Below are 19,180 nucleotides of genomic sequence, written 5' to 3'. Positions count from 1 at the left end.
TTTATTTTAATTTAATTTGTATTTTACAGACAAACTTCTTTTTTTAAAAAAATATTATTATTGGGAGTCGGGCTGTAGCACAGCGGGTTAAGCGCAGGTGGCGCAAAGCATAAGGACCAGCATAAGGATCCCGGTTCGAGCCCCAGCTCCCCACCTGTAGGGGAGTTGCTTCACAGGCGGTGAAGCAGGTCTGCAGGTGTCTATATTTCTCTCCTCCTCTCTGTCTTCCCCTCCTCTCTCCATTTCTCTCTGTCCTTTCCAACAATGACAACAACAGTAATAACTACAACAATGAAACAACAAGGGCAACAAAGGGAATAAATAAATAAAATAAATATTTAAAAAATATATATATTATTATTATCTACCAGAGCACTGATCAGCTCTGGCTTATAGTGGTGCAGGGGAATGAACCTGGGACTTCAGAGCCTCAGGAATGAGAGTTTCTTTGCATAACCATTATGTGATCTACCCCCACCGTAGACAAACTTCTTATATTAATTCAAAGTTAGGAGAGATTTTTACACTGTTGCATTGCTTGAGTCCATTCACCTTTATTGTGGTTTATTTCACTTATTTCTTCCAAGATGGAAAGACCACAAACACTCTCTGTGCTGACCCACTTAAGTTTCATGGAAGCCTCCCAGCAGAAGATAAATTAACATTTTCATTTTGCAGATAACATTTACTGACAGTTATGTGTCAGACAGTATGTTGAAAGTCTCATCCCATTCAATTCCCACAGCAATGCTCTAAAAATTGAAGTATTCTCCTATCCAAGTATTTATTTAAAGATTTATTTATTTATTGGGGGCTGGGCGGTGGCGCAGCTGGATAAGAGCACATGGCGTGAAGCACAAGGACCAGCATAAGAATCAGAGTTTGAGCCCCCGGGCTCTCCACCTGCAGGTGAAGTGATGAAGCGGCGAAGCAGATCTGCAAGTGTCTATCTTTCTCTCCCCCTCTCTGTCTTCCCCTCCTCTCTCAATTTCCTTCTGTCCTATCCAACAACAACGACAGCAATAACAGCAACAATAACAACAACAAGAACGATAAACAAGAAGGGCAACAAAAGGGAATAAATAGCCTCCAGGAGCAGCAGATTTGTAGTGCAGGCACTGAGTCCAAACGATAGCCCTGGAGACAAAAAAGAATCAGAAATATTGATCAGAAATATTTATTGATTAATGAGAGAGAGAGTGAGACAACACCCATTACTGTGACACGTGTGATGTCAGGAATCAAACCTGGAACCTCATGTTGGTCTTCCAGGTCACTTCCATTCGAATATTATTCTGGTCTGACCTTACTTAGACTTCGAGATCATTTAGGTCCAGGGCAGTATGGCTGTGAACTATAACTGAAAAACATTACAGGGATGGGAAAACGTAAAGTCAAGAGAGATAGAAGCGTCTTGCCCTAGCAAGTTGAGTTTGCATTTGAAAAAAAAAAAAGTTTGCAAATGAGCTCAATTCGTTTTTATCCAGAGGATAGGCTGGGTTATCACTAAATTCTGGAAGAACTGAGAACCTTTTTCCTTGGAATAGAGAAGAAAGGTTAGGAGAACTCAAACAGTGGTTTCTGTCCATGGTAGCCAAGTGACTGACATGTAACCAGGCTCAGAAAATCTCTGACCTAGCTTTTAGCAGGGATCAGGCAAGTGACGCGCATGCGCAATGCCTAGTCCGGCTCCGCCCTTTCGGAAGGGTTTGCTCCGGTTCCCAGTAGTAGGACTTGCGCACTACGTCCCCAGCTTGCGTCCCCTCTCCGGTCACGGACTTCCGGTGCGCTGGGTGTGGTTCCGGGTCGTGGTGCGGCTTGGGGCAATAGGGCTGCTGCCTTGCTGCCTGGCGGCGGCTGAGAGTTAAGAAAAATGAGGGCGAACCAGGAAAGCGGCCACTGAGCCGGCCGGGAGGAACATCAATCCCTGAGGATCCCGAGAGTGAGAAGCTCGGGATTGGGGTCCGGGAGGCGCGGGGTAACCGGGCCCTCTTCTCAGGAACGTGCCCCGGGGCCGACCCGGCCAGTAGTGTGGCAGCAGCTTCAGGTAAAGGGTGTCCACCGCCGCTCGCTCCCTCGCTCCCTCACCCGACAGCTGCCCCCAGGACTCTGGCGGCTCCCTTCACTCCACCACCCTCCAGGTTACCCAGTGGGCAGTTTGTCAGGCCCCTGCGCAGAATCTCCTGTGAGCATCTGTTACCTGATCTGTTCAGAACTGAGAAAGGGTCAAAGCGGAGCGCCTGACACATGGATGCGTGATTTTGGGGGAGGACAAGCTAGTGGACCTAGCGGTGTTGGGGGCTGGTGGAGTGTGCGGTGGCTGCGGCAGTTTCTGGCCATGTGTCGGCGACATCTGGGTGTCCTAATCCTCGTAACATGAACATTAAGTTTTTAAAGCATTGCTTGCGTAGCCCATGTTTCCTAGCACCGGTTTACACTAAAGAGGTAAACAACTTTGCAGACTGTTTTCTAGCCAGAGTGCTGCTGAAACTTCCATTTCAGCGTTTTGTTAGTGGGAGTGGCAAAAAGTCTTCCGAGACCCAAAGGTTAAATCACAAATCGGCTAAGCATTGATTCTACATGAACGCAAGTCATTTTTGAAGCCTCTCACAGTATCTGGCATTTTGGCATGTTATAAACCAAAAACAGCAAATTCCAAAAACTTCCCTAGGGGTGAACAGTCAGATGGAGACGGTGTTAACACACACAAGTTAAAACGAAGTCGTCGTTCACATTCTGTTTTTGGCAAGCAAAACGGTCCCGATTAAAATACCCACTAGCTTGTGAGAAGGAGGCACGACGTTTCAGTCCTCAGATTCTGTGAGGCCACAAAAGATGCTTAGTAAACACTGAAAGATTTCTGGACAAAACACATAGTTGTTTGCATCTTGTTCAGCTTACACACTTGCAAAGTTGCTGAGGCTTGTGAAGCATTCTGATAGCTTCTTTCCCATTCATTTTTTTTATGCTCATGCATATTGTCAATGAATGTATACCAGACTCCCCTCAATTTCCACTGTACATTCTTATCTGGCCCCACTGTAGCTTTTCAGCTCTACTTGAAAGGTCTCCATCTTTATTCAGCTGACCCTGATCCATTACTCTAAATAATTAAGATCTCCAGTCATCTTTCTGCTTTCATATGTCCACTGATTTTTTTGTAGTACATTCTTTGTGTTTCTCATTCTTTTTTCCATTTATTGAGATGTTACCCAAACTCTGCTAAAGTTGGCTTCTCATAATCACTTTGGGACAACCCCAGCTGGAAATGTATTCAGCATTTTCTAGAATTTTATAAATATTAACTATTGTATCTACAGTTGTTTCATTTAGCAAACATTTACTGACAATGCTAGACAATGTAGATGAATAAGATTCTGTTTTTGCCTTAGGCAGTTCAATTTAGTAATACAGTGGTAGCATAGATGAGAGGGGGCCATTAACTTTGAAGGAGTGCTGTGGCCAGTGAAAGCTTCATAATGTGGGGCTGACTAAAACTTGGTTTACTATGTACTGAGTATCATACATAGTTTTTTTCTTGCTTGATAGATTAGGAAGCCTCAGGATAAATGACACAGCTGGTGTGAGACAGTGCCAGAATTCATACCTAGGTCTATCTGACGCCTGCATCTGTGCTTTTTCCATTATGTGACTTGCCTTCTTCCTCACACCTCATTGCTCTCTTTATGCATGTAGTACATATTGAAACAACTATAGAGGAGAAGAATGTGGATGTCAAAATGAATAGTACAGAGAGTTTAAATATAGAGAAGAACTGGTTTTCAAGACAAGGACGTATTATATCAGTTCAAATTTAAATATGAGTGGAGAAGACATTCTGTAGCAAATAACTGTGAGCTCTGAATTCAATCCCTGGTCCTTCCTGTTTGTAGTTTTGTGGCCTCTGTCAAGTTTACTGATTGCTAAGCATTATTTTCTTCCAGTAGAGGTTGGGGTGGAGGATAATACTGATTGTAGGGAGTGCTGTGCCTTGCCTATTTAATGCACAGGATGCATAAAGGACCTGATATGTGGTAATAGCTCCCGCAATAATAGCCGTGAGTTACAATGCTTGTTGCATGGTGTTAGAAGATAGATCTCCCTCAGTGAACAAGCTGTTGCTTCTTTTAGTTAGTTTACCTGGAGGATATAGTTTGAGGCTTACTAGGGATTAGACTGAATGAGAGAGCTTGCGTACCAGGCAAGAAGTGGTAGGTTCCAGTTTCTGCATATAACTTTTTCAGTTAATAAATACTTTGACTTATTTAGTGGTGTCAGGCAAAATGTTAGACCCTAGTCATGTGGAGAGGAGTAAAATCAAATCCTTATACTGAGGATGTTGAGATTCCTGAGAGGGGAGATGTGCAGGTGAACTGTAGTAAAGTACTGCAGGTTCTACTACAGCATCCCCAACACTGAATTCTGGAGTACAGAGCAGGGAACACTTAGTGAGGACTTACCACTTGCCATTTGTCTGGCAAGTAAATGCATTATCTCACTTTTGTAGGGGAAGTGCTATTAGCAACTGGTTTTGCAGGGGAAGAAACTGAAACATAGGTTAAATAAATTTGTTGCATTTGTGAAATTGTGCGTAGAGGGGGATTATTTGCTAGACTTTGATCTCCCCACTCATCAGTACTATACCATGTTTCTTTGCAATGTGGACCCTCTGGAGAGATTGCAGAGAAGTGCTAGTATTTAAGCCATTGTTTTGGTATTCTTATTGCTATGCTAGGTAACAGGGATAATGAGGTATGATGGTGGTTTCCACACTCAGAATTCATTACCTAATCTTATGTTAAAAGAAATGTGTTATGTTTTTAGGGCTTGTTTTATTTGTTGACTTATAATTAAAGACATTAGAAACTAATGTGGTTCCGGAGATTTCTCTATACCAGGCTAAGAGAATTTGCTTGAAAAATGTTATCCTCATATATAGACCCTCCCCCCATTCACCACTTATATACACTTTATTGGAACAATTTGTTTAGTGTCTTCTATATGAAATTTTTAATGACATATTTTTATTATGACTGAAAATAAAGACTGTGTGATGTTTGTCCTAATTCATAGGGCCAAATACTATCAAAAGAGTAAAACACCAAGGTTACAATAGCAGATGCTTCTGAAAGAGCAAAATTCCGAAAAGAGTAGATTCAGGGAATGTCAGTTTTACTTTCTTAGCAGCTCCTTGAATGTGCTTCACTTTTTGACAGACATATAGGATCTTAAGATGACCAGTGAAGATATCTGTTTATTTAGCTACTATGTCTGACTTCTGCACTGATGACCCAAGTGCCACAGGATTTGTGCTGTAATTAGCAGACAAGACTGTTTTTTCTTTTTTAATTATTATTTTTTTTAATGATTTAATATTGATTTACAAAATTACAAGATAAGGGGGCCAGGCTATGGTACACTGGGTTAAGTGCACATAGTATGAAGCGCAATGATTTGCAAAAGGATTGGGGTTCGGGCTCCGGCTCCCCACCTGCACGCAGGTCGCTTCACAAGCAGTGAAGCAGGTCTGCAGGTGTCTATCTTTCTCTTACCCTCTCTGTCTTTCCCTCCTCTCTCCATTTCCCTCTGTGCTATTAAAAAAAAAAATTACCAGATAACAGGGATACAATTTCACACTGTTTCTACCACCAGAGTTCTCTGTCCCCATTCCCTCCATTGGAAATTGCAGTGGTCCTCCCAAGGTCACAGACATGGGTTGACTATTATTTCTATAACTTGTATAGACCTTACTGATAAAGACATAGCAATAGACTGAATGATTATATGACAAGAAATTTTGTCACATTATATTACTCTTTCAAGGATGAGTTTTGACCACCTTATATTTTCTGTGAATTTGAAATTTTTGAGAAGTATTGACTTTAAAGACAAAACATTTCAGCTTGTGTTAATTTTAAAGTAATTGACTGGGTATATTTTCATCATTGTTAGATTTTTAAAATCTTATTTCCTTTACTCTTCTTGATTTTATCAGAAAGGTGATATTACCCCATTTAATGCAGGAGTGGTCTAATGTTTAGTGGCTAAGTATGTTATGCAAAAGTGTCACAGCTCAAGTATGATAATGGCAGGAAAAAATTAGCCTATAAAGGAATAAACATATTTATTATCTTGGGACAGAAAGATGGCTCAGTGGGTAAAATGCACCTTATCATACTTGAAGCCATGGGTTTGATCCCCAGCACTACATGGAGTACCATGAACCGAACTAATGGAACTCATGAGTGGTGGGGTAGTGTATTGGTGTTTTCTCCTCTCTCTGTTCTCCTCTCTCTAGAGGTCTGTCTTCCTCCTCAGCCCTCAAATACATAATGAAAATGAGGCTGAGAAGACAGGTGGCTCAGTGGTATTGTACATGTGTGAGACCCTGGGTTCATTTTTCCAGCACCACATTAAGAATACAAAAATCAAAGCAACTATTTATTACTCAGTTCTCTTTAGAGCATCTAACCTCAGGGAGTTCTAGTTCAGATGTCCATGATGCCACATAAAGAGTGGGCAAGAGGGGCAGAGCGGGTTAAGTACACAAGGTGCAAAGCGCAAGGACCGACATAGGGATCCTGGTTCAAGCCCTCGGCTCCCAACCTGCTTCACAAATGGTGAAGCAGGTCTGCAGGTGTCTTATCTTTCTCTCCCTATCTCTGTCTTCACATCTCTCTCGATTTTTCTCTGTCCTATCCAACAACGACAGCAATGACAACAATAATAATAACAACAACGATAAAAAACAAGGGCAACAAGAGGGGAACAAGTGACCTCCAGGAGCAGTGTAGGCACTGAGCCCCAGCAGTAACCTTGGAGACAAAAAAAAAAAAAAAAAAAAAAAGACTAGACACGGTGACCTGGAGGGCAGAATAAAGGTAGCAGTTGCTGCTCTGACTTAGTTGCTTATTGCTGCATCAGGTATTGGGCAAAGTGTCCCTCCATTTCCTGATTTTTCCTTTCAAGAGATATTGGATATCTGGATTTTAAAGATTTAGTTAAAATTTTCCTTTTAGGGCCAGCAAAATAGCTCACCTGGATAGTATGGTTGCTGTGCAAGCCTGCAACCTATGTTCATACCTGTTCCCTATCACAGTGGAGGAAATTTCAGTGCTGTGATGTCTTTCCTGCTCCTTTTGTCTCCCTTTCTTTATCTGAAAGAGTGCCCAGAGTGGTGAAGCCCTGGTAATGACAAGGGGAAGAAAAAAGTGTGTGTGTGTGGTGTGTATGTGTGTGTATGGGGGTTAGGGGTAGAGAAAGAATGTCCACTTAGGGCAGGGGGTATGTGACCTGGTGGAGTGCACACTTTGCTGTGTGTGAAGATGTGTGTTTGAGCCCCCAGCCTTTACATGGAAGCGTCATGCAAAGAGGAAGCTTCATGAGTGATGGAACAGTGTTGTGGTGTCTCTACTCTCTCTGTTTCTTTATCATTTTTCTGTTTTCACTATCTGGAAAAAATAGAGAAAAAGGAGTCTGCTGGGAGCAGTGGAATCAAACAGAGTCAAAGCCCCTGAAAAGGTCTAATGGCAAAACAAAACATTTCAAGTTAATGCATTATTATATAGACCAAAAGCACATTTGTGGGCTGTTTACACTCCTAGATTACCCAATTAAAAACTCTGATTTACCTGGTTACTGAAATTTTGGTACCTGCTTTTCACAAGAGGATTTATTGATCCAAACCCAAGGCCAACAAAATGGGAAAAATGGCCTCCAGGAGCAGTGGAATCATACTGCTGGCACCGAGCCCCAGCAATAACCCTGGAGGCAAAATAAAATCATTTTAGTTTAAACTGGGCATTAAGAAACATGAGTAAAACCTGTCAACATTTTGTTTAAAAGTATCTCTAGTGAAAGTGACCTGAAGGCACAAATAGGTTACATTTTCAAATTAGTTTGCACCCCAGTTATTTTATCTTAGTATATGATTTTGTGTATCTTAACCATAAATGATGGTGAGGTTACTAGGCTAGATTTTGTTTTCTTCCCCAAAATATAATTTAAGACAATATCATGAAGGAAGAATCATATTTATATTGGTGATACTTGTGTCCCAGTTTTTAAAATTTTTTAAAAATATTTATTTATTTTCCCTTTTGTTGCCCTTGTTGTTTTATTGTTGTAGTTATTACTGATGTTGTCGTTGTTGGATAGGACAGAGAGAAATGGAGAGGGGAGGGGAAGACAGAGGGGAAGAGAAAGACAGACACCTGCAGACCTGCGTCACCACCTGTGAAGTGACTCCCCTTCAGGTGGGGAGCTGGGATGTGTCCCAGTTTTATCACCACCTCTTCAGTGACCAGTGGGACATTAAGTAGCCCTGTGACAGCTCTGTCTTTCCTTAAGAATATACTTATTGGGTGGTGGCCCCCTGGTTGAGTGCACATGTTACAATGCTCAAGGACCCAGGTTCAAGTCCCCAGTCCCCACCTGCACGGGGAAAGCTTTGCAAGTGGTAAAGCAGTGTTGCAGGTGTCTTTTTTTCCCTCTCTAGCTCCCCCTACCCTTTCGATTTCTGGCTGTCTCTATCCGATAAATAAAGATAATTTAAATTTTTTTCAAAAGTATACTTACTATGCATGAGACAGGTCATTAGTATGTAGAGCTTTTGTGTGCATTGAATGCTTTTATATTGAAAAGTGCTTTATTGGTATGGAAAGTTATGCGTGACTGGCTGCCTCAGGTTTTTTTTTTTTTGTAGAAAAAATAAAAGTTTGCTTGAATTTTAATTTTCCTACTAACAGTATTCAGAATATGATGAATGACTCATGATGACTCAGTGCCTTTTACTGTTGTCTAATTATTGTATAATTGAAATTGCAGTAATTTTAGCATGTACAGTTAAATGTGATGATGTTAGGTTTTTTTGTTAGGTTTTGTTTTGTTTTAGCGTGCATGCAGTTGTTCTGTTTGCAATATAAAAAGCATGCAAAAAAATTTAATGAAGTATTTGAGCATGTTTAAAATTAAGAAAATACTAGGCAAGGTTTTTTTTTTCCTGTAAACTGTTTCTGTCCAAGGCATTCTGTATATTATCAGAATGAAAAATGACAGCACTTTGTCATCTGTTCAAATTGATATTGCACTCTTTGCAATGACAGCTGAAAAGGCCCACAGGTGCCATATAAAGAGGTGACCATGTTGTCATATTTCATTTCGGCATATCCCTCTGCAAAGCCATAATTACCTAATTAGGTTGTTAATTAGGAGATTAGCATTTCACTATATTGATAGAATGCTCTTTACCAGCGTGGGGCTAGATACAGATTTGTCTGCCCTAATTTATAATCTCTGCCTTTTTTTTTTTTTTACTTGTTTATTTGCTTAAGATCCTGATGTGGGACAATTCATTTATCTGAGAAACCGTTTGTTTACAAGCAAATGAAACTTTGATCACTAGATTAAAATTGCTAAGCCAAAATGTGAACAGAATTAAAGGGTAGTCACATCCCCAAAAACATAATAAAATTTCTGACTTAGTATAGCTCGCATTTCCGTCAGTATCAAACATGTGCTATGAATTCAGATTGCTGGTATAAAAGGTCCAGAGTACAAAACTAAGTCTGAAATAGACATTTGCACATCCTAAATTAGGCAAACAAATCCCTATCATTTCTAATTGAGAGTTATAAAAATATGTTAAATATTTTGAATATAGTTCAGAAACTGAAGCTTGGTTAACAGTTTCCAAATAAGTACCTGTAGTTCTCAGTATAAACTTCCTTAGATAGTAATCATGTATCAGCATTTATTTCATTTGTGCCTTCTGTCTGTGCTTAGAACATTTTCTTCTCAGTTTTTACAGTTCTGAGTGCTTATGAATTTGAAGTACTTCATACTAACCTGTACTTTGTGAGCTATTTGGAGTCAGTAGTATTTCTATTGTGTATCTAACATTTTTGTTTGTTTGTTTGTTTGGTGGGGGGAAATTGTAGGGAAAAGCATTTCCATCTATTTTCACTCCAGTGCATGATTTGACTATAATGTTTGCAATTTTTTTCTGATTTTTCTTTCAAGGCGATTAAATGCTTTAGAACAATGTTAAAAACATCATTCGTGGGAGCTGGGTGGTGCAGCGGGTTAAGCACACATGGTGCTGTAGAGCAAGGACCGGCATAAGGATCCCTGTTCAAGCCCCTGGCTCCCCACCTGCTGGGGGTCGCTTCACAAGCGGTGAAGCAGGTCTGCAGGTGTCTATCTTTCTCTCCTCTGTCTTCCCTTCCTCTCTCAATTTCTCGCTATCCTATCCAACAACAACAACAGCAATAACAACAAGGGCAACAAAAATGGGAAAAATGGCCTCCAGGAGCAGTGGATTTATAGTGCTGGCACTGAGCCCCTGTGATAACGCTGGAGGGGAAAAAAGAAATATCATTCCCACTGAGGGAGTAAGTTAGTTTCTTTAGATTTTACTTGATATTAGATTTCAAAGCTTAGAAAATGCATGCATACATAAATTCTTTCTCTTAATTTTATATAAAAATTTCATTTACTTATATCTATTAACTATTACTCAAATTAAAAATATTAAGATACCTTATATGAAGGAAGTGTTATATATAAACTCTTCCACTCAGGTAAGCTTTTTGCTTAATTTGTAATCATTTATTTGGACAGTATTTTCTAAAGTTATATTAAGCACTAATTATATGTCTGAGAATTGAACAGTGAAAGCTATAGGCATAGACCCTGCTCTCATGGGACTTGCAGTCTGTTAGTGGCAAGTACTGCCTAGTTTGAGAAGTGCATCCTGATTTGAGAAGCATCAAATTAATGAGAAAAAAATTATAGGTAAGTATGTAGGCAGGGGGCTAGACTCTGGACTTGACAAGGTCAAACCTTCCTGGGACAAGTGGATACCTGAATTGGGTTGTGAAGAATGAATAAGAAAATGATGTCTGTGCCATGTAGAAGAACAGAAAATTATTTTAGATAAAAAGGCTTTTTAAAGGCTTGAAGAAAATAGAAATTAAATATGGCAAGAGTCAAAAGAAATAGCAAGAGGCTGGAATATAGTGAACCTGGTAGAGCACACACTTCACTACATAGGAAGAGTCAGGCTCAAGCCCCTGGCACCACAGGGGAGTACTCTTCTCTCTTTCTTACTTTCTTCCTTTCATTTATTTATTTATAAAAAGGAGACATTGACTAAACCATAGGATAAGAGGGGTACAACTCCATACAGTTCCCACTACCAGAACTCCGTATCCCATCCGAGGGGATATAAGCTATCCCCTGATAGCTTTCCTATTCTTTAACCCTCTGGGAGTATGGACCCAAGATCATTGTGGGATGCAGAAGGTGGAAGGTCTGGCTTCTGTAATTGCTTCCCTGCTGAACATGGGTGTTGACAGGTGGAGATGGAACTGCAGAAACGAGTAATATTTAGAATATTTACATTAAAGAGTTTCAGAATTCTATAGAGGATTTTAGACAAGTTCATATACAGTTGCTTATTGCCTTGGTAAGAGGTGGCTTGGCCTCACCCGAGTAATGAAGCTGAAGGGTTGTCATTCCACACGTGAAGTCTCCGGACACAGTCTGAGGTGAAGCATGTTGAGGTGGCAATCGTTGCGTTGGTTAGGTTGTGATCGGCGGATGCAATATTATTTGGTTTGGATTGGGAGATGCATATGGGAAAGTGGGCTATCCAAGGGTTCCAGGACTGGGGGAAGTAGGGGCTCTATAGTGGAGATGTGAGGTTCCTGCTGTCTTAGGGTTCAAAAAGACAATCGATAGTTAATGTTATCATCACATTATTTGTTAATTGGGTTAACTTTGAAAAGTCCCTTTGTTATGGTTTGCTGTACAGTATCCAGTATCTTGTATATAGCTGTGCTATTGGATGCTTCTAATCTACTTGGTCTAGGCTTTTGAGAGAGTCCGCATATCAAATACACAGCCTATATATTAAAAAGATTCAGTTTGTGTTTTGAGAAACTTTGAGACATACAATTGATTTTCCCCCTCTCATATTAATTAACTACTGATTTATATGTCTACATTTTGCTAGGAGTGTACATAAACACCATTCCCACCACCAAAGGACTGTGACCCATCCCTCCCGCCCACTCCCACCCGCCACTGGCCCAGGAAGCCAAAGTCCCATAACCTAGATATACACCAGTTTCTGTGAGAGAGAGCTTATGTGCACACGTATCCATAAACTACTGCAAAATATATACCTGAAAGCAGAAGTACACTAGAGTTTACAGTGAGTACCTCCCTAACACTTCCTCCTCTCCACTATTCCAAGCTTGGGATCCATGATTGCTCAACAAATTGTTTGGCTTCGTATGTTAACTCTTTTTTCAATCACCAGGTTCCAGATGCCAGCAGGATGCCGGCCAGGCTTCCCTGGATTGAAGACCCCACCAATGTGTCCTGGAGCTCAGCTTCCCCAGAGACACGCCTTACTAGGGAAAGAGAGAGACAGACTGGGAGTATGGACCGACCAGTCAACGCCCATGTTCAGCGGGGAAGCAATTACAGAAGCCAGACCTTCTACCTTCTGCAACCCACAAGGACCCTGGGTCCATGCTCCCAGAGGGATAGAGAATGGGAAAGCTATCATGGGAGGGGGTGGGTTATGGAGATTGGGTGGTGGGAATTGTGTGGAGTTGTACCCCTCCTACCTTATGTTTTTGTTCATTAATCCTTTCTTAAATAAAAAATTAAAAAAAAAAAGAGGTGGCTTGGCTTAGGTTATAAAGAGAAGAAGATATGAAGATAGACGAGGATGCACAGGCTGTAGTTTTTGTAGAAAGAACAGAGAACTGCAAGATAGCTCACTTAAGAGAGAGCCTGCTTTGCTATTTCCGCAGCCTAGGTTTGAGCACTGTTCCTATTGCACTTGGGGAACCTTCAGCTTGCCCTCTCTTCCTCTGTCTCTTTCTATCTAAAATATATATTGGCCCAGAGTGGTGAAGCCCTAGCAGTGATCAAAGAAAAAGAAGAAAGAAATGAAAGTAAAAAAAGAGGAGCCAAGGACTTAATCTTGACATTCTAGTTTGTGGTTTAAAAATAAGTGATGAATCCCATTTTAATTTATTTAAGTATATGTTTATTAAGATGGTGTTGGTTTGTAGTATATAAGTTTCATGTGTAAAATGTTATAATTAAGAATCTGTGTATTCTTTTTAAAAATATTTATTTATTTTCCTTTTTGTTGCCCTTGTTTTTATCATTGTTGTGGTTATTATTATTGTTGTTATTGATGTTGTTGCCAGATAGGACAGAGAGAAATGGAAAGAGGAGGGGAAGACAGAGAGGGGGAGAGAAAGATAGACACCTGCAGACCTGCTTCACAGCTTGTGAATCGACCCCCTCTGCAGGTGGGGAGCCAGGGGGCTCCAACGGTCCTTGAGTTTCATGCCATGTGCACTTAATCTGTTGTGCTACAGCTTGACCCCCAGAATCTGTGTATTCTATACTAGTCCCGCTATGCTTTCTAATTTCAAGTATGAAAATATGTCTGCTTTCCCTTCCTTCCCTTCCTCCTTCCCACCAGGGTTAACCGCTCTTGGCTGCTGCTCTTTCCTTTTTCCTTTTACTTCTATTGAGAAGGGAGATGAGAGAGAAGGATAGACACCTACCGTTGGTGAAGTATTTCCCCCCCTGCAGGTGGCTAGTAGAGGCTCAAACCCACGTCCTTGTGTGTGATAATGTGTGTGTTTAACTGGGTGCGCTGCTGCCCAGCTCCTTAACTGTTTCCTAAATTCATTCATGATTTCACTGCTCTAGCCCCCCCTTTTTTAATTCAGAGAGAGAAAAAATAGGAGAGAGAGAGGGAGAGAGAGATACCATAGCACTTCCTCTGATACTATAGCACCTCCCATTTGGTACCAGGGCTTGAACTTGGGATGTGCACATGGCAAGGCACATGCCCTACCTGGTGAGCTTTATGTCTGACCCTCTGTATTTCATATGACATAGAGCATTTCAGAAGAGACAGACAGACCGGTGAAAGTGAGAGAACATATCATTCTAGTTTGCGCAGCACTAGGAATCGAATTGGGCTACTCAGACATGCAAGTCCTTTGATTTACCCCCTGAGCCATTTCCCCTGCCTGATGCCTATGTATGTTTTATTTATTTATTTATTTATTTATTTATTTATTTATTTATTTTCACCAGGATTATTGCTGTGCCTGCACTATGCAGCTGCCGTTCCTGGTGGCCATTTTACCCCCGCTCCACCCCTTCATTTATTTGTTAGGACAGAGAAATTTTGAGGAGTGGGGGAGATAGAGAGAAAGAGAGACACCTGCTTCACCATTCCTGAAGCTTCCCTCCTGCAGGTGGGAACCAGGTGCTTGAATTTAGGTCTGTTTGTGTGGCAACATGTGCATTCCTTGGCTGCCCTATTATCTTTTTTTTTTTTTTTTTGAAATAGACAGAAAGGATGAAATAGACCACAGTATCAAAACTTCCTTCAATGGCTGGTCTCACACCTGGGTCACACATCATGGCAGAGCAGCACACTGTGCAGGTGAACTGTTTCATCATATATATATATAATATATATATATATTCAAAACCTTGGCTGATGGTGGTGTTGGGGATTGAACCTGAACCTTGGAGCCTCAGGCATGAGACCCTTGCTATTGTCCCCTCCTATATCTTGATACTACTAAAACCTTTGTAGAGAAAGGGATTTCCGTACCTCTTGCCTTACAGGCTGAATAGATGGTACAGTGAAACAATAAACATGTAATGGGATCTTTCTGGTCTAGTATGTTTATACTTATCTAATTATTTCCTCTTATATTGTTTCCCCTCATTAGAATGGGAACTCCATGAGAGCAGGATTTTCTTTCTTTTTCTGTACTTTCTGCATATGGAGCAGGACCTGGCACATAATAGGCATTCATTAAATATTTGTGGAATGAATAAGTTGAAATATTTTGTTTTTAATTTAGAAGGCAGTGATCTAGACGAACTGTTTGGGAGAAGTAGTTACACAGTGTTTGGGGGAAGTAGTTACACAGTGCAGTGCACAAAGGAAGGAGCAGCTAACTTGGTGTATGGAATTCATTACAGAGATTTCCTAAAGAAAAAAGCATTGAAATGAACTTGATTAGGAAGTAGCCAGGTGAGGAAGAGTAGTCAGGGTTTTCAGATCAAGGGATAAATTTGAGAGCATGCAATTTGTCTTTACAGTAGTAATTTGGGCTTTTGTTCTAATTAGGGTTGTTTACATTTTTGGTTTATAGGTACCAGGAGTTGAATTTTGTTTAGTATTTTAGAGTATTAGAGCATACATTTTAGTAGCAAAGTTCTATAGTTCAGTCTCAGTGTGAATAAAATTGTTCCTGGGAGTGTGGGAACTGGAAATTACATAAATTTATTGGCTTCACACAACACACTGCTGGGTGTTTCAACACTGACATTTTGGGGGGATGTAATTCTGTGGGTACTGTCCTATACATTGTGAGGTGTGTGGTAGCATCTCTCCAAACTACACGCTGGATACTGATAGTACCCGCCCCTGTTGCATACCTGAAATGTCCGTTGCCAAATGTACTCTGGGGTATAAAAATTGTCATCCAATTGAGAACCGCTGCATTTCAACCACAACATTACTATTTTAAGGTGTTCTGAAGATTCCTGTCTTCCTCACCTGTACAACTCTTAAGGGGGGAGAGAGATTTAAACCTTGATAGAGTAATCATACACCTAAATCTGGAATTCAGTAAAAAAAAATTTAAATTGTTGCTCCCTTAAAAACAATACTCATACAATTAACTGCATTGAAAGTAAAAGTAAAATGCTTTTTAAAAAATATATATTTAAAATATTTATTTATTCCCTTTTTGTTGCCATATTGTTGTAGTTATTGTTGTTGTCAAAGTCATTGTTGTTGGCTAGGACAGAGAGAAATGGAGAGAGATGGGAAAGACAGAGAGGGGGAGAGAAAGATAGACACCTGCAGACCTGCTTCACCACTTGTGAAGTGAACCCCCTGCAGGTGGGAAATTGGGGGCTCGAACCAGGATTCTTAAGCTGGTCCTTGCACTTGACGCCATGTGTACTCAGTCCACTGCGCTACTGCCCTAAAATACTTTTAAAGTAGTTTGTACCTGTGAAATTGAAGAAAGGTCCACAAAAGATGAGATGTTTGAGTTGGACTTAGAAGAATAAGGTTTGCATTGGAGGAGAAGATTATATTTCAAACAAAGGAAGTTTTAGCAAAGACTGAACCAATTTCAGAGTAGTGCTAGGTGAAATATGCTGGAGAGAAGCAGGTGAGTGAAACTGGGCTATAGAGAACCCAGAATGTGTGAAAGTGCAGGGGTTCAGGCTTGTTTTCCTGCACTGTGTGTTTTTGTTTCTGTTGCTACACAAAGAATGATGACAGAGTTAGTGATGTAAAACGGCACACTTATTGGGGCTGGGAGGTAGTTCATCTGGTGGAGTGCACACTCTACCATGTGTGACAAGCTGGGTTATCTCTGTAGTTCCTGGGACATAGTTTGTACCTGACAAACACTTGCCAAATTTTTTTTTAAATTGTTAAAGCATTTCTTTGTGTGTGTGTGTGTGTGTGTGTAGTGTGTATGTGTGTGTGTGTTTCGCATGCTGTCTTTATTTATTTATTTTATTTTTTATTAAGAAAAGATAAATTAACAAAACCATAGGATAAGAGGGGTGCAACTCCACACAATTCCCACTACCCAATCTCTATATTCCATCCCCTCCCCTGATAGCTTTCCCATTCTCTATCTCTCTGGGAGCATGGACCCAGGGTCATTGTGGGTTGCAGAGGGTAGAAGGTCTGGCTTCTGTAATTGCTTCCCCGCTGAACACAGGCGTTGACTGGTCGGTCCGTACTCCCAGTCTGCCTCTCTCTTTCCCTAGTAGGGTGTGTCTCTGGGGAAGCTGAGCTCCAGGACACATTGGTGGGGTCTTCAGTCCAGGGAAGCCTGGCCGGCATCCTGCTGGCATCTGGAACCTGGTGGCTGAAAAGAGAGTTAACATACGAAGCCAAACAAATTGTTGAGCAATCATGGACCCAAAGCTTGGAATAGTGGAGAGGAAGTGTTAGGGGGGTACTCACTGCAAACTCTAGTGTACTTCTGCTTTCAGGTATATATTTTGCAGTAGTTAATGGATATGTGTGAACATATGCTCTCTCTCACAGAAACTGGTGTATATCTAGGTTTTGGGTCTTTGTTAGAAAGTGATGGAATTAGAAAGGGATGGAATTAGAGAATACTATGAAAGGAAAGGTCTCACCCGAATAATGAAGCTGAAGGGTTGTCATTCCACACGTGAAGTCTCTGGACACAGTCTGAGCTGAAGCATGTTGAGGTGGCAATCGTTGTGTTGATTAGGTTGCGATTGGCAGATGCAATATTATTTGATATGGATTGGGAGAGGCATGTGGGAAAGTGGGCCCTATCCTAAGGTTCTAGGACTGGGGGAAATATAGGCTCTATAGTGGAGATGTGAGGTTCCTGCTGTCTTACGGGTTCAAAAAGACAATCGATAGTTAATGTTATCATCACATTAGCCAAATTAATAAAATCAGTGAATGAGTATCAGGTAGGCAGTTGAGTGTTATTTATGGTTTCAGTTCCTATACTGGTAATTTCATAGTGAGAAGCTATCTGGTATCTTTGCTATTATTCATGTTTTTTTTTTTTTTTTTTTAAGGTTTTTTTTAATATTTATTTTATTTATTCCCTTTTGTTGCCCTTGTTGTTCTATTGTTGTAGTTATTATTGTTGTTGTCGTTGTTGGATAGGACAGAGAGAAATGGAGAGGGGAGGGGAAGACAGAGAGGAGGAGAGAAAGATAGACACCTGCAGACCTGCTTCACCGCCTGTGAAGCGACTCCCCTGCAGGCGGGGAGCCGGGGTTCGAACCGGGATCCTTATGCTGGTCCTTGTGCTTTGCGCCACCTGCGCTTAACCCGCTGCGCTACAGCCCGACTCCCTATTCATGTTTTTTACTCCAGATGAGACTAAACATTTTCCCCCTGAAATATTAAAATAAAATATAAAATTATTTGTTTATTATTACAACTATCAATCAGATCTGTTATGTCAGAAAGAGAACACCCATTGGAAAAATAATTTAGGGCTACATTACATGAAACTAGCAGATTTCTTGTGCTAGCTAGAAATGTTGACAGGTTTGGAAATTGGGGGTAGTGGCTGGCTATGTCTTAGGAGATTTCACAGCTTTTGCTATCTACTAGTCAATATTTCAAGAACATAATGTGAATACTAATTGTTTTATAATAGCTCCTAATAATAGGACTTTTAGTGTAACTTGTGAGCGGAACTTTGTATGTAGTTTGGTATGATTAATTACAGTTGTTCTTCAAACTTGTCATAAGAAATAGCTATTGAACAAAAATTGTTCACTGACAAAGTACCATTTTATCTTTACAAATCAGGTACTTCTAACACCAAAGGTTACTTTTCTATTAGACTGTCCAGTTAAAACTAGGGTTATGAGAACTCTAATATATGCCAGGGGTTACTGGAAGCCACAACGTAAGCATGGTACATATTCCTGGAGTATTAATTTTAGTGGGCTTGGTATCTATACTTGATGCACTGCTCCTGGTAGCATGTTCATGCATTTCTCTCTGTCCTGTCCAACAGTGATGACATCAATAACAACAACAATAATAACTACAACAATCAACAAGGGCAACAAAAGGGAATAAATAATAAATATTAAAAAAATAAAAAACTCTTGGATTCAAAAAAAGAAATAGAGAGGGGGAAAGAAGGAGAGTTAAAGAGTAAGAGAGAGATATTTTCTTTACTGCTCCAATCCTGTGAGATTCCCGAATCTCACAGGAATGCTTCACATTACTTGTGAAGCTTCCCCCCAGCAATTGGGACTGGAGGCTTGAACCTGGATCCTCTCACATGGTGACTGTATGCTCTGTTAGATACTGGTTCCAGCTGAGCTTGTTTCTGTGCAGTCTTTTATCTCAAGCTTCTTCCCATGATTCGAATATTTTCCAAAGAAGGTTAGAGTAGACCCCTCAAGACCTCTTACGGCATTTTAATATGATGCTCATAAGTCCCATATCATTTCCATTACATTCTTTCAGTGAAAATACAGTGTGAGTGCAGATTTAAGGGTGGGGAAATAAATCCATCTCTTTTTTTATGTTTATTTTAAAGAGCAGAAAGAAATTGAGAGGGAAAGG

At 40.5% G+C, this 19,180-nt stretch overlaps 1 protein-coding gene across 4 annotated transcripts in view; it reads left to right on the top strand.

Moving 5' to 3' along the window:
- Positions 1 to 1,788: 1,788 nt before the first annotated feature.
- MAPKAP1 (MAPK associated protein 1) overlaps positions 1,789 to 19,180 on the top strand; it is a 266,882-nt gene continuing 249,490 nt past the window's right edge. For 2 of the 4 annotated variants that reach the window (XM_007539996.3, XM_007539995.3), the window contains exon 1: positions 1,790 to 2,047. The gene's annotated coding sequence lies outside the window, so the exon portion shown is untranslated. Of the gene's footprint in view, positions 2,048 to 19,180 lie in introns of all 4 variants that reach the window. The other 2 variants (XM_007539997.3, XM_007539999.3) reach the window with 2 other exon arrangements.

This window comes from Erinaceus europaeus, chromosome 10, assembly GCF_950295315.1.
Source record: "Erinaceus europaeus chromosome 10, mEriEur2.1, whole genome shotgun sequence".
NCBI classification, from domain to species: Eukaryota; Metazoa; Chordata; class Mammalia; order Eulipotyphla; family Erinaceidae; genus Erinaceus; species Erinaceus europaeus.
Note: the sequence above shows the minus strand (reverse complement) of the source record. Positions and strands in the feature narration are given on the sequence as shown.